Here is a 13,778-nt window from a genome sequence, read left to right as displayed (position 1 = left end):
CATGAAATGAAGTGTTTGATGCTCAAAACTTTCTGGCAGAGGACCTCCAAACGCCCTGTTTCATATGTGTCCCCCCAAGATGTTGAAACAAAACCTCTGCCATTGAATGGAGGTAAATGGAATCATACATATGGGGCTTTTTAAATAACAAACAAACATGAAAAACTGCATCACAGTGAACTGTGTTCTAAGAAATTACTATTTATCAAAAATATCCCGATGAAAACTGTTGGTCATGTTGAATATTTATGCATTTTTTTTGTGTAGTACCTACCAAAACCACAATCAGTTATGGGCCACAAAAGGAAAGGCATTTTTTTTAATCATCATTATTATTTTACCATTACTTTTCTAGTCATAAGTATTGAGTATTGCTACTTATTAACATATGTTCAGAGATATTGTTGCATGCTAATTTAGTAGTTACCTGGCTAACTGAGTAAATCTGCCTGGTGTAATACCCCCACCTGTACCATAGATTCTGGAGGTCAGGTGTCTAACTGGTGGATATACAAATCTAAAGCTGGCATTCCTTGCACTTTGAGAAACGCCTGTATGCTTACATGCCACACACATTAATTAAGACAGTGTTTTGATCCTACTTGGAACTTCATCAGGTTTAAATAAATAAATTAAAAGTGTGCAGGCATTACTTCTTTCCTCAGTGCACGCTGTGTTTGATCACCTTGCATCTGGGTGACATGCGTATAATTATTCTCCTTAATTCTTTGCACTTTGCCATGAATAATGCCGTATTTTATTTTTTTAAATTTATGTGTGAACTGTGAACTCAATTGTCATCATGTTTAAAAAAAATCATATCAGAGGCACAGTTTGCTATATTTTACAAAATAGTTTGAACATTTTTTTCTTTAGTTAACCAAATTAGATTTCTCTCTGTAATAGCTTTGCTGTGGCTCAACTTCTTCCAATGTGAAGTAACTGGTAGCTTGAAAAGCTATGCTTTCAAAGTAACTTCCCCTACGCTGCACACACACACACACACACACACACACACTGTGTCTGAGATAGCGCCCAAACTGACCATAAATCCAGTGTGTTTTTAAAAGGCCAGACTCATAAAGAGAAGAGGTGACAGAGCAGCACTGATGGGTCAATATGGCCCCCATCCTACCACACGCACACACACACACACCTAGACACACACACACACACACACACACCCATGTACACACTCTCTCCCTCTCAGATGTCAGATACAGCACATATACGCACACATTGTGTTACAATTGCATGAGAACACACTCAGTCACATTCATACATGCATATTGTATACATATGTAGTCACACAGTGCACACTGAGGCACATGATGTACAGTACATAGTGACTTGCATGTGTGCGTCTTAACACACACACACAAGGCCAGAGTATAGTGAATGGTGTGTTTGACTGGAACAGAATGACTGTGGGGATTCATGCTGGCTTTCCTCTATTAAACTCTGCAATAAGGCTCACTGTGTATGGGAGTGCTGACGTCCCTGCCCACCTCAATGATCTACAGCCTGTGTGTGTGTATGTGTGTGTGTGTGTATGTGTGTGTGTGCGCATGCTAAATTCTCTACCTGCTCCCAATGATCTATAGCTCCAGGGGATTTTATATACCCATATACGAACATTTGTGTGCATTTGTGTGTGTTTAAATCAATGTTTGTGAGTGAGCGTGTCCACATGGGCGTGCAGCTGCATGCTCCACAGCTCCGCTTTGCAAAAGGTTTGGGGTTTGGCACACAGAGGGAGGGAATTCCTTCAGATTCGGACCGAGACAGAGGAGGGTCTCACTGGTGACTCCAAACTGCTGCAAAACCTTGGACGGGGGAGTGATAATTTACAGTCCGAGTGGGCTGCAACTGAAGGGGACTCAGTAAAGTGGTGGAAACGGGCCGGCCCGTATATCTCCCAGTAATTGACGGCGTTCGAGGCCCTGCGCAGAGTTCAGAGCCAGCAGAGATGGTGTTATCCCAGGTTCTCCTCAGGCTCCTCCACCGCTCCTTTCTCTGTGGCCGTCTGCGGCTGCTCGGCCAGAAAACAGGCCTTTCATTTGAAACGTTACTTTATATGGCTCTCTGGTGCCAGCAGCATCATTAGGATTTTAGGAGTGGCACTTACCACATGAACAGTCAGGTCCTTACCCAACGAATATTCTGATTATTCCTGTTTTTTTATTGCTTTGCTGATTTATTACAGACTGAGACTGAATAGACAGCAGCCTTAATGAACAAACCCAGTAAATGGCCCTGTATGATACAGACTTAAAAAACCTTTATTAAATGTTTGTTTCTTGAAATGCACTTAAAGTGCTCTGCGTACAGAAAGTGAGAGGAATTTTCCCAGCCGCAAAAGGATTACATAAAGGAGACATGACAAGAAACAGACAGCGGTTTGACATTAAAGTAGTGAGGTGAAAGAGTCTGGAGGTCTGGGGCGGACAGTTTGCCACATTTTGCTCTCAACTTTGTTGACCATTTCCAAATCCTGCAGAGACGTTTCTCGTTAGTAGAACTGAAATGTTCTCACAGGCTTTTGTGAGGTCTGTATGAAACTTGCCACATGAAGGCGCAGAATGCTGTCGGATCAGTAGAAGAAGTGAGTGTGGAGGTTGTTGAGATGTTTGACATTGATTTTAACATTGAAATTAAACAGAAGTTTGTCTTTTCTGATGAATCTGTGCCAAGAAGCCCTGTATGATTTGATTGGGTTTGATGTGGTTATTGAAGGGTTACATTTGGATATTTAAAGATATCTGTCCTTAAGATTTCTGCTGATATCCCAACATAAGGAGGCATAGGTGTAAAATTGATGCAGGGGACATGTCCCCCGCAATATTTAGAACATGTCCATTTCATAAAAACATGAGAGTGGCAGAGGACTTTAATTTTGGTAAAAAAAAACCAAAAACATTTACACCACAAATTGGTGCATAAAAATTCACCAGAATGCAGGAAAGAAAGTGTTTGATGCTCAAAATGTTCAGGCAGAGGACCCCCAAACCCCGCTGTTTGATTTGTGTCCCCCACAAATGTCCCCCTCTGCCCTTGAAAAAACAAAGAAACAAAAACTAAAAACAATTTTAACTGTTTTCTTTCTGGAAAAAAAAGCGTTAAAGTGATGTTCTAATTGACTATCAATCAAAAGAATGTCTCTATGATGTTAGTGGATTACCAAAATAACTAGGACATTTTTGTTGAATATTCTTGAATTAAACTGATATATATTTTCAGTGCTGTGAGCCCCACTTACAAAATCTAAGAGACAGATAACTGAAAAACCTGAGTAAATAAAACCCCAACTATCTGCATGAATTTTTGTCAGCGGTAAGGGGGGAAATATATATTTATATTTTTGGCATTTGGGTGAACTGACTACGAAATGCAGTTGCAACTTGAGGATGTTCCACCTTAAAGATGAATTAAAGCAAAGGTCATAGGTCACATTTAAGCCCACAACTTTGAATACATGTTAACATCTCACCTCATAACATCACACCAGGACAGTAAAAAAAAAACTTGACTGATGATACAAATCTCAATGTACAGCTGGTGTGTCTCTCATCTGTCATACCACTTGTGTCAGATTTCTGTGTGTGTGTGTGTGTGTGCTGCAAACACAGCAGATTCCCCCTAATAAACAGGAAATATCTCTTCAATCCCAGCAAGTAAGACTCAGACACATTCACTTGTCAGCGCAAATTATGGGCCGATGCTCACAGTTATGGATCTTATCTCGGTCCTGCAACATATGCAAACACACACACCTCAAGTTACAGTCATGAAGATTCATTCTGAAGGATTTTCATTTGAGATCTCAAAGTCTTGCGAGGCTCACTCACACTCATCCAGTCTTCTGCATAGTTTTCCACATTCCTCCCATTTCTTGTTTTTTTTTTCTTTCTTGAAGGATATACTATCCTTCTTCCCCCTCTCCCTTTTCACATGCCTTCCCCGCCTCTACTTGTTCTCCCTTCCTCCTCCTTTTCTTCTGTTCTCATCGAAATTCAGCTGTGTAATTCCCTCTCCGAGGACACCATTGATCTCTCCCTTCCTGCATGTTTGAGAAACACTGGGCGGGCAGAAGCGAGACAGCGAGAGGAGAAGGACGAAGAGGAGAGGAATGACAGAAAGTGAACTGGAGAGAGAAACAGGAAGCAGAAAGAGAAAGCTGAAAAGGGGAGAGAGGAGAGAAAAAAAAGGGGTAAAGAAGAAGAGGAGGAAGGGGGGGGGGCAGAGGAGGAGAGCCAGACCCCCTCTATAGTGGCCGGAGAAGAAAAGACACGGGCTTTCCTCGTGATCGCATCTTCCGCCCCTCTTTTTGAAGCACAGAGAGACAAGAGAGCAGCTATTTACTGGAGCCCACACATAATGGCCACTTTTATTTACTTTCGTCCATTTAGCTTCTGCCAAGGACTCTCTAGTGTGTGGGCCAAAAACAGAAACCCGAGGTGTTTTACAAAGTACCAATGTCCCCCCTCCTCCTCCTCTATATGTGTGCGTTCTTTATTTATTTGCTGATATCCAACGTCGAACCACCCACAAAACAGAAATCCAAATGCAGAGGCAGAAAGATATGTATCCCCTTCTCAACATGTGGGCACATTTATATATGACCTGCCTTCAATCCTCCCCCAGGCCAGGCTGCACACACACACACTCACACACATGCACACACACATGCACAGACCCCTGCTCTGACATCAGAAAGGTCACCAGTCCTGTCCAGGCTGCGACGAAGCTGACCCCCTGTCCTGAGGCGAGCCTGGCGACCAACGCCGCTCCTCCTCTCCTCTGAGTTCACCGCTGACCTTTACAGAGAGTTTCATTGCTACCAGACCTCAGACAAACTGCAGCTCATCAGGAAAATCAGGCCATCTTTACAGACTCTCTTCTGCTGTTATAAATCCGACTTTCCTCCTAGAATGGTCAAATCTGATCTGATTTGTTTATGTAGACCTGTCCTATTTATTCCCTACCTCCAACTAATGCCATAAGCTACAAAAGACCAAATTTATGAAAATCCAGATTTGAATAAATTCTAAATTAGTAATATTCTAATAACATACTTTACAATCCTGATATTACTAATTTGACCGCTTCTAACAATAGCAAAATGAAGAATGTAGTGTAAGTGTAAGTAATTAATTTGCATTCAAATTTTGTGTCACTGACCTTTTAGAAACGCACGTATGTGTTCAACTGAATGAATCTTATTAACTAACTTAGAAAAACAGCCTTTCATTTCTGTGATAACACTTTTTGAGATAATCCAGAGGATTATTGTGGGTTTTATTGGCCAAAGAAGAAAGCAACGTTCCCCCACCCTTTAATCCCTCAGCGTATCTGGAAACTTAAAATTTTAAGACACGTGATTTTCACTGCCTGCTAGTGACGTTATCAGCCAGGATTTCAGAGAGTCATGATAGTTAATTTTCCTAGTGCAACCTAACACCAAAAATAAAGTCAGTGAAATTTAGTATTTTTATATTTTATTTATTTTGTGAACTTTTCAGTTGTATTTTCTAAAAACAAAAGAAAAAAAAGAATATAGTTTGAATGTCCACATGGCCTGGAATAAAAATATTTTTTTTATTGTATATTAGTTTATTTATATTTTAACTATATTTTGGGCACAAACAAATAAATAATATATAATATATATAAATAAATATATATGAAAAAATATAAAAAATATAGATGCATAGCTAGATAAAATTTTGCCAATAAAATAAAATAAATATTTTAAAATCTCTCTACCAGAATTTTTTTATTCAGCATGGTCACTAAACAAATTCTCAGCAAAAATTACAAAGTGGAAGCTATGCATCTGGACACTATATTACATTTAGGTGCTATATTACCATATTTACTTCCTATGTTCTTAATTCTGCTTGTACAATTTGGGAAATACTGGAACAACTGTTCTACTGTTTCAGAATCCAGATCAAAATCTATTGATCAGGACAATTTGACAACCAAACATTTAACTTTTACTGTGAAATGTTGTAGTGTCTTAAACTTTTTGTGATCCCGGATCACATCATCACCGTGCAGCTTCTCACTTCTCTCAGACTCATCTGACTCTTCACCTTGTGAAACAGCATCCGGTGTGTGACTGATCATCCTGCACCGCGCTTGTTTTCCCTTTTGCAAAACGAGAAGCTGTTTTCTCTCAAATGAAACTCACAAGGGGCCGATCACAAGACGGAGCGGCTTGTGTGTCTGCTGACAGTGCTGGTGACGGACGCCCCTCTTGCCCTTGCACTCGATGCCTTTAGTTAGGGGCCTCTGAGCCTCCCGCATTTAAAAACAAATAAGCTGCCACATAAAGATCATCCCTCATTTCTTCCGCAGTCACTCAGAGCCTCACCTCCTGCTGACACACACGCAAAGATGCACCATCACTTAAAGGCTCGCTGACCTCCATGCCTCCCCAATCACTAACATACCCAACCTCCTTTTAAAAGTATTATGTGCGCTCTCTATAGCATTTCCTGACCACGCACACACCGCACAACAAGCAACACACACACCCAGGCATGCACCAGAGGCGAACATCTGTAAGGGATTTGTACAGTGAGATGATACCCAATAATAAATAATGTGAACATTTGAAACTCATTTCAGTCCCCCTCTGTGTGACCCCAAACAAGGTCAGAGGAAAGTGTGTGTGCTTTTAAGTGTGTGTCTGTAGGAAAAAAAGGAAGAAAGGCTCGCGCACATTTACACTGTATCAGTGTGTTATTCATGCGTGTCTATGATATGACGAATCCCAGAATCCCACAGGTGTTCCCAATTCCCAGTTACCGCGGTGACCTCGCCTTAGTGTCCCCTCTCTCACCCTTCACCATTTCCCCTTAAAGAATTAAAAAAACCTCTCCGTCAAATCTCACCTCCTCTGCTGACTTTTAATCATACGGATCCTTTAATTGGTTCAGTTAATCAGATTCAGATGATCCAGGATCAGACCTCGAGTCCCCCCTCATCTTCATCAGAGTGTGTTTAGGTATATGGCCAGTAGGGGAGGCTGTGACTCATCCTTTGAGATGCCTTCCTGTCACTTCCCATAACACAACACCAGCTGATCCTGCTGGTCAGAGGTCAGCCACACGGGCCTCGGAGAAAGCCGTTCCAGTTGAGCTGATTCAGAATTTTAACAGATGAAAAAAGCAGCAGAAAGACAGAGAGGAGGTGTGAAGTCGCTACACGGTGGTTGAAGTTTACCCTGACGGGAGGATGTGACTCCTCATCTGTCCTCCTCCTCCTCCAGCCTTTGACCTCCTCCTCCTCCTCTTCTCTTTCTCAGGACCAGCCTGTTGCATATTTAGTTGTTGTCATGGCAGCAGCTGTTTGTTTGAGACCATGACGGGATCATCTGTTATGTCACCTGACCTCACTCTGAACCCACTCACACAATTGTGGTGTGATGTCATCCCAAACAAGACACCTTTAACTTTAAGCAAAGCTCCATCTTCTGCTGCGACGGTGTGTGTGTCACTGTGTTTTATGTGTGTGTGTGTGTGTGTGTGTGTGTGTGTCTGTGAGGAATGTAGCGAGGCGAAAGCTCAGCTGTGTGTGTGTGTGTGTGTGTGTGTGTGTGTTTTGCCTCATTTTACGTAGGTGAGGATGGGGGAGAAAAGGGCGGAGGGAGAGGTGGCATGTGATGTGTGTGTCAGCTACGGGGGAGGAGAGGGGGGAGTAAATCTGACCCTGTGACACACCCCGCCACATAAACACACACACAGGCATATACAGGCAAATGCAGCAGCACACCTTCACATCTGGATTGGCCATCGGTCCCATTCTCAATTGACGTGCCCTTCCTCCATCTCACACACGCACACACACACACACACACACACACACACACACACATTAATTCTCCCCACACACACACACATTAATTCTCCCCGTAGTGCTGCTCCTCACCCCTTTCTCTATCACTGGCAAAGTAAACCCACCATGTGAGAATGATGAATGGGCTATCCTGCACCGGAAGCACAAGTTAGAAACCCCCTGCCACCCTGGCCTGCTTCTCACACACACACACACACACACACACACACACACACGCTTTCTCTCATCCTCTCCAGTCCACGATCCTCTCTTCACCTCTTTCTCTCCTGGCGACCTCAGGAGCCTCCTTCCTTCCTTCCTGGTCGACACATCTACCCTCCCCACACACGCACACAAGATCCTCGTGTGTGAGACTAAAACAGAGAGTGTCTTGTCGATTGTCCGTTGTCGTACACACACCTGCAGGTTATGTGCTTTGTGTGCCTTTTAAGTATATAGTCGTGTTTGTGAGTGTGTGTTGAGGTGGCGGTTATAGGCGTATGTGTTCCACAAATAAAAGCCACACATTCAAAGATCTCCCTTTCAACTCTTTATTTTAAAAAATTGATGCATTTTTAAAAAAAAAAATAAAACACAAATAAACAACAAACAATCCATGCAACATTATTACCAGTTTAGCATTGCAAATGACACATTTCATCTGTCTCTTCTGCAGCTATAGACATCACATGTATAGTTGACCTGAGGGAGTCTGAAATCAGCCAGGGGAAATGTTGAAACTCCAGGTGGTCCACAACCAATTAAATAAAGCATCACAGTGCTTCTTTTTGAAACACACACACACACACACACACACACACACACACACACGAGAGAGAGCGCAAAGCCCTCTAGATGCAGCGAGAAGGTAAAAAAAAGAGAGAAAAGAACTGTTTTTTCCACAATGTTGGAGAAAAAAAGGAGAAAGAAATGAGTTTCATTTGCTGTCAAAACATTTGTAGTGGAATTAAACATATGGATGCCACAGGCAAAGTGAGGGCTGGAATATATTAGAGCTGCACTATGTTACACTAACCCTCCAGTATCTTACACTGCTCCGAGAGATTAATGGAATAAAGAGGAAAGAGAGAGGAGGGAGAGAGGGGGGGAGTGAAAGAGTGAGTGAGTGTGTGTGTGTCTGTCTTTCTCAGGCCACTGCAAAATCAATATTTTTCCATGATACACAGCTCTCGTTGTTGGCCGTATGTATACGCACAGATATCCCCATCAAAACCTAAATATTGGCCGTCCCGACTCGCAATCCGACTTGTACGTTAATTAGACACGTCTGTTTGAAATTGTAGTATTTGATTTGTTTATGAATGTGTTCCTGAGGTTTTCCATTTTTATAATAAAACTGTCTGTACGGCTTTCCTGCGCACTCCTGCAAAGTGCAAGTGTCATTGCTCGCTCTGCAGATATTTTGCACCCAGTTCCAACACGTTCCCATCATGTCAACATGCTGGTGTCTGTTAAAATTTAAAAAAAAAAAAAAAAAAAAAAAAAAGAGCCCAAGGAGCACAATGCTGCATCGATTTCTCTGTTCTATTAAATTAGTGTGTTTCAGCACAGCGGGGTAATTGGGAAAGTCTTGTATGAGAAAATTTCAGTGTGTAGAGAGGAGGGGGAAAAAGGAATGTGCAGATACGTTCACAAATGAATAGTGGGCTTGTTGTTTTATGCCCTCAGTATGGAGAGAATTGAACTATGCGTTGAATGTCTCAAAGGGAATACAGCCTGATGGGAGGAGGGACCAGATACAGTCTTTGCTCTGAAATCTACAAGTTTCCACACACAGAGGGACTCCAAAGCTTTTAATAGAACCCCAAAATAAGTCATATTTTTAAAAAGTCATTGTGGTTTTCACTTCTCCTTCAGGGGCCTCGTATACCTGGCATCAGTGTGATACCACTTACTGTGATATTTGCTGTGAATGTGAGTCATAAAAAGAGTTTCAGCGGTTTGGACCCTCAGCATATTTACACACTCACCAGGTGACTCTGGCTGCAAAATCTATAATTTTAAATAGTTTAGAAGCAGCAGTGTCAAGTCGTATATAACACATGATTATTCACGTTTTTAACGTGATCATTTAATTGTTTTTTTCTTTTCTTTTTTTATGTAAAAACCTTCAGGAGGTTTTGGGTCTGAGCAGGATATGAGCGACAGTCAGGCTGCAAATGAGTGGTGACATTTTAATTTGAGCTTTTATCTGATGATCAAGGTGAAATTATGAAATCCGTAGATTAAACTTGCAAAATGGGCAATGACGGTGTATTTTAGATTTACACAGATTATAGTGAATTTATATTTCTGTCAGAGTACAGACATGTTGCAGGTTTGTTCTTTAACAGAATAAAATTACTACACTGCAATTTAATTTCAATTTCTTAACAGAGGCTGCAAGACAGACAGTTGCCCCTCCTGGACTAAATTTGGTAAATGTGGGTCTATGCATATTTTACATAACGATAAATGTACATCCAGTCATAGCCATTTAAATCAGTGAGTTAAATATTGACCCAGTAAGGTCAATTTGCAATTTTGGGTTAATTCTTTTAATATATAACTTTTGAGTTCCCATCGGGATTGGGTCAAGTTAACCCATTATTGCATTGGTGCTATATTAACCCACAATGGGGCTTTTTTTTAACGCTATTTAAAAAAAAAAAGTCCAAAAAAAAAAAAAGCATTAAATATTTATTTATAATTTATATAAAATTAGACAAAAGGTCCTTGACATAAGCCTACAGTATCTCCACTAAGTGACATAAACGCTCACCAGGCTTCAATTACACATAAATCACTTAAACAACATTAACCCCAATAAAATCTAATCTTAGTAAAGAAATTAAACTTCTCTTCCTTTCTTTAATCTAATAGCGAAATCCTTATGCAATATATAATTTGAATGAATGTGCAACAAAGGGCAAAAAAAAAAAAAGCAATCTCCCCACATACCTCTGTGCTTTAAAGCAAATAAATGGTTGTAAATGTGTTTCTTTGGGGGTTGAAAGAATGTTTCAAATGACACAGCGTGGTTTTGTTCTCCCTTCTTCAGAGGCTGCAGGTAAAGACCCTCCCTTCCTCCCTCCCTCCTCCTCCTCCACCTCCTGTTTGTAATTATTGTTTACTGCTAAACCATCTTTTGCCATGTACTAATTTCACGCTAGACAGCCACAAAATTATTCAGCATTCTCGCAATATGTGAAAGTTGTAGATAGATTTTATATATATATATATATATATATATATATATATATATATATATATACATACACAATATTTTGCAGCGGCCCATCTTCTCTTGCGGGTATAACAATGTGGCAATTTAGCCCATGTTGCAGTTTGACCTTAAACACACAGCTTTTCTAGAGACAAACCTGTTTATTTGAGCAGGAATTTCCTAACAAAGGCTCTGAGACAGACAGTTGCCCCTCCTGGACTAAATTTGGTAAATGTGGGCCTGTGCATATTTTACATAACGATTCTGCCTATTATTGCAATTTCAGAGATCCTACAGTGTGAGAACGACGAGTAATTTATCATTCATTGCGGTAAATCGCAGTGGAGACTGCATTTAATTGAGTTTGTATTGTATTTCGTAGCTGGGTGCCTTCTCGCTATAGGGTGGGGGATTCTCTCTCAGGCCATCCCGGTGCAGCGGGGGCTGAGAGGGGAGGTGGAGGCGAAGGAGGGGTGAGGAGACCCCCTCCACCTCTCCACCTCACCCCTCCTCCTCTCAGCTCCGCCTCTGTCTTACCAAACAATCAACTGGTAGCGAAAATGGGCATCTTTCATGTAAAGTGAGGCAACAACCGGCTGCACATTCACACATTGTGTTCTCTAAATAGGGAAAGTGCTTATTTGTATGTTAAAGCGTTTACTGGTCCGTTTTAAATGATAGTGATGGGGTAAATAAAAAAAAAGGAGGTAAACAAGTGTAACCTCCATTCCAACGTGAACACCAGGAAGTTAATTATATCTTCAGGAAAGCAGCAACGTGTGCAAAGTCCTCATTTAATCAGAATTTATGAGTGGAAATAAATTAAATCATAAGGTGGAGAAACAACCTGCACATCTGAGGCGCAACTTTTGTGTTGTTGCCAAGCTGATGGCGCACGCATCTGACTCCGTTACATTCCTCTTCATAGGCCCACCACTTTGTTAATTTGCGTCTTAATTGTCTGCAATGCAATTACGGAGATATGGATGGTCTGCATGACGCCCATCGATGCTGCAGGAGGAGCGTGCAGGCCGGTAAATCAACTCTTTGACTCCCCGGTTTGACGCTGACTGTTTAGTGGCCTCGACTTGGCTGCTGGAATCACCTCCGTGCGCCACGCAGCTCCAACGCGGACACATCCCAGCATGCACCGCTGCTGTTGTGGCCCCATCACAACCCTCTCTGCTCCGCTGACAGGAAGGTCTAAGTGCGTTTTTTTATTTTTTACTTATATCTATTTGCACTTTAGGCGGTATTCAATTGAAGTTATCAGCAACAGCCTTTTCTTTTAGGTTTGCATAGGTCACACACACACACACACACACACACACACACACACACACACACACACACACACACACACTGTTTGTTTTGCAAATTTCTAAATAATTCAGGTACGTCTATAACAATTACACATGCACAGACACACGTGCACGCACAAGAATCGTTTCACAGGCAAATAAGCTACAACTGAAAATCTTCAATCATTTCACTTATTTAATTAAAAAAAATATTATGGCACAAAGACACAAGCAACATTATTAAAAATGATCAAAAATAAACACAGTGTGTATTTATTATAAAAGGCTGGGATACGTTTTGAGAGAAGAAACTCAAAAATGGCCAAACTGTTTTGGAAACATTTATTTTAAACTTATTCTGCACAAATATGAAAGAACATAAATAAATAAATAAACACAGCACACAAGTGTAAAGCTGCCAAAACTCTATTCTCATAAAGCAAATATTTATATATATATATTTTTAACAAAAAACAATAACAAAGCCTGACTGAAAAAAAAACAAATAATGAACAAATCAAAAAATATTTATCCACGTTTTAGAGTTATAAGTATTTAATTGTGTATTTGCTTGTTCAAAGTATCTCTTTTGTGTATTTATTTATTATTTATTTAATTATTTTAAATATTTTATAAACGTGGACAATGCATACTCATCAAAGAACAGTATCACTTAAACAATTTTGTTTTCGCAAAGCAGAATTATTTAGAATTTTTGTGTATTTATTTATTATTTATTCATTTTTTTTTATATTGTATTTTATCACTTTTTTGTCAAAACGTGGACACTGCATACTCATCAATGACACAGTATCACTTAAACAATTTTATTTCGCAAAGCAGAATTATTTAGGTTTTATTTATTTATTTATTATTAATTTAAATATTTAAAATATTTTATATTGTATTTTATAACTTTTTTCCTCAAAACGTGACCACTAGATATGACACATTTTAAAATTGTAATAATTTAAGTATTGAGAATAACAAACGTAGCCTACAGCAAAATGTGTGCATTGTCTCATAATATTTTGTTTTTAATTATTTATAAAAAAAAATATAGCATTATTATTATTATTATTATTATTAATTATTATTATTATTGTAGTTGCATGTTTAACTTTCTGAGGCACCATTAGTTTAGTGCAGCTTTAAGAAACAAACATACATGGTTAAAAATTTAATACAACCCATGGTCGTGTCTATACCTAATATACCGTTAATATTCCGGTGTTTGTACTCCGCCTGTGAGTCTGCGTCTTGTTATTGTTATTATTGCTATTACCGCCTCATCGTGCTGCCACAGTAAAGCTGCCCGTCCTGCTGCAGTCACTTTGAATTAACTTCACCAACACGTTAACTCCTCACTGGCTGCAGCAGCCCAAAACACACACACACACACACAC

Source organism: Epinephelus lanceolatus, chromosome 21 (genome assembly GCF_041903045.1).
Source record: "Epinephelus lanceolatus isolate andai-2023 chromosome 21, ASM4190304v1, whole genome shotgun sequence".
NCBI lineage: Eukaryota > Metazoa > Chordata > Actinopteri > Perciformes > Serranidae > Epinephelus > Epinephelus lanceolatus.
This window is presented reverse-complemented; position numbering follows the sequence as displayed.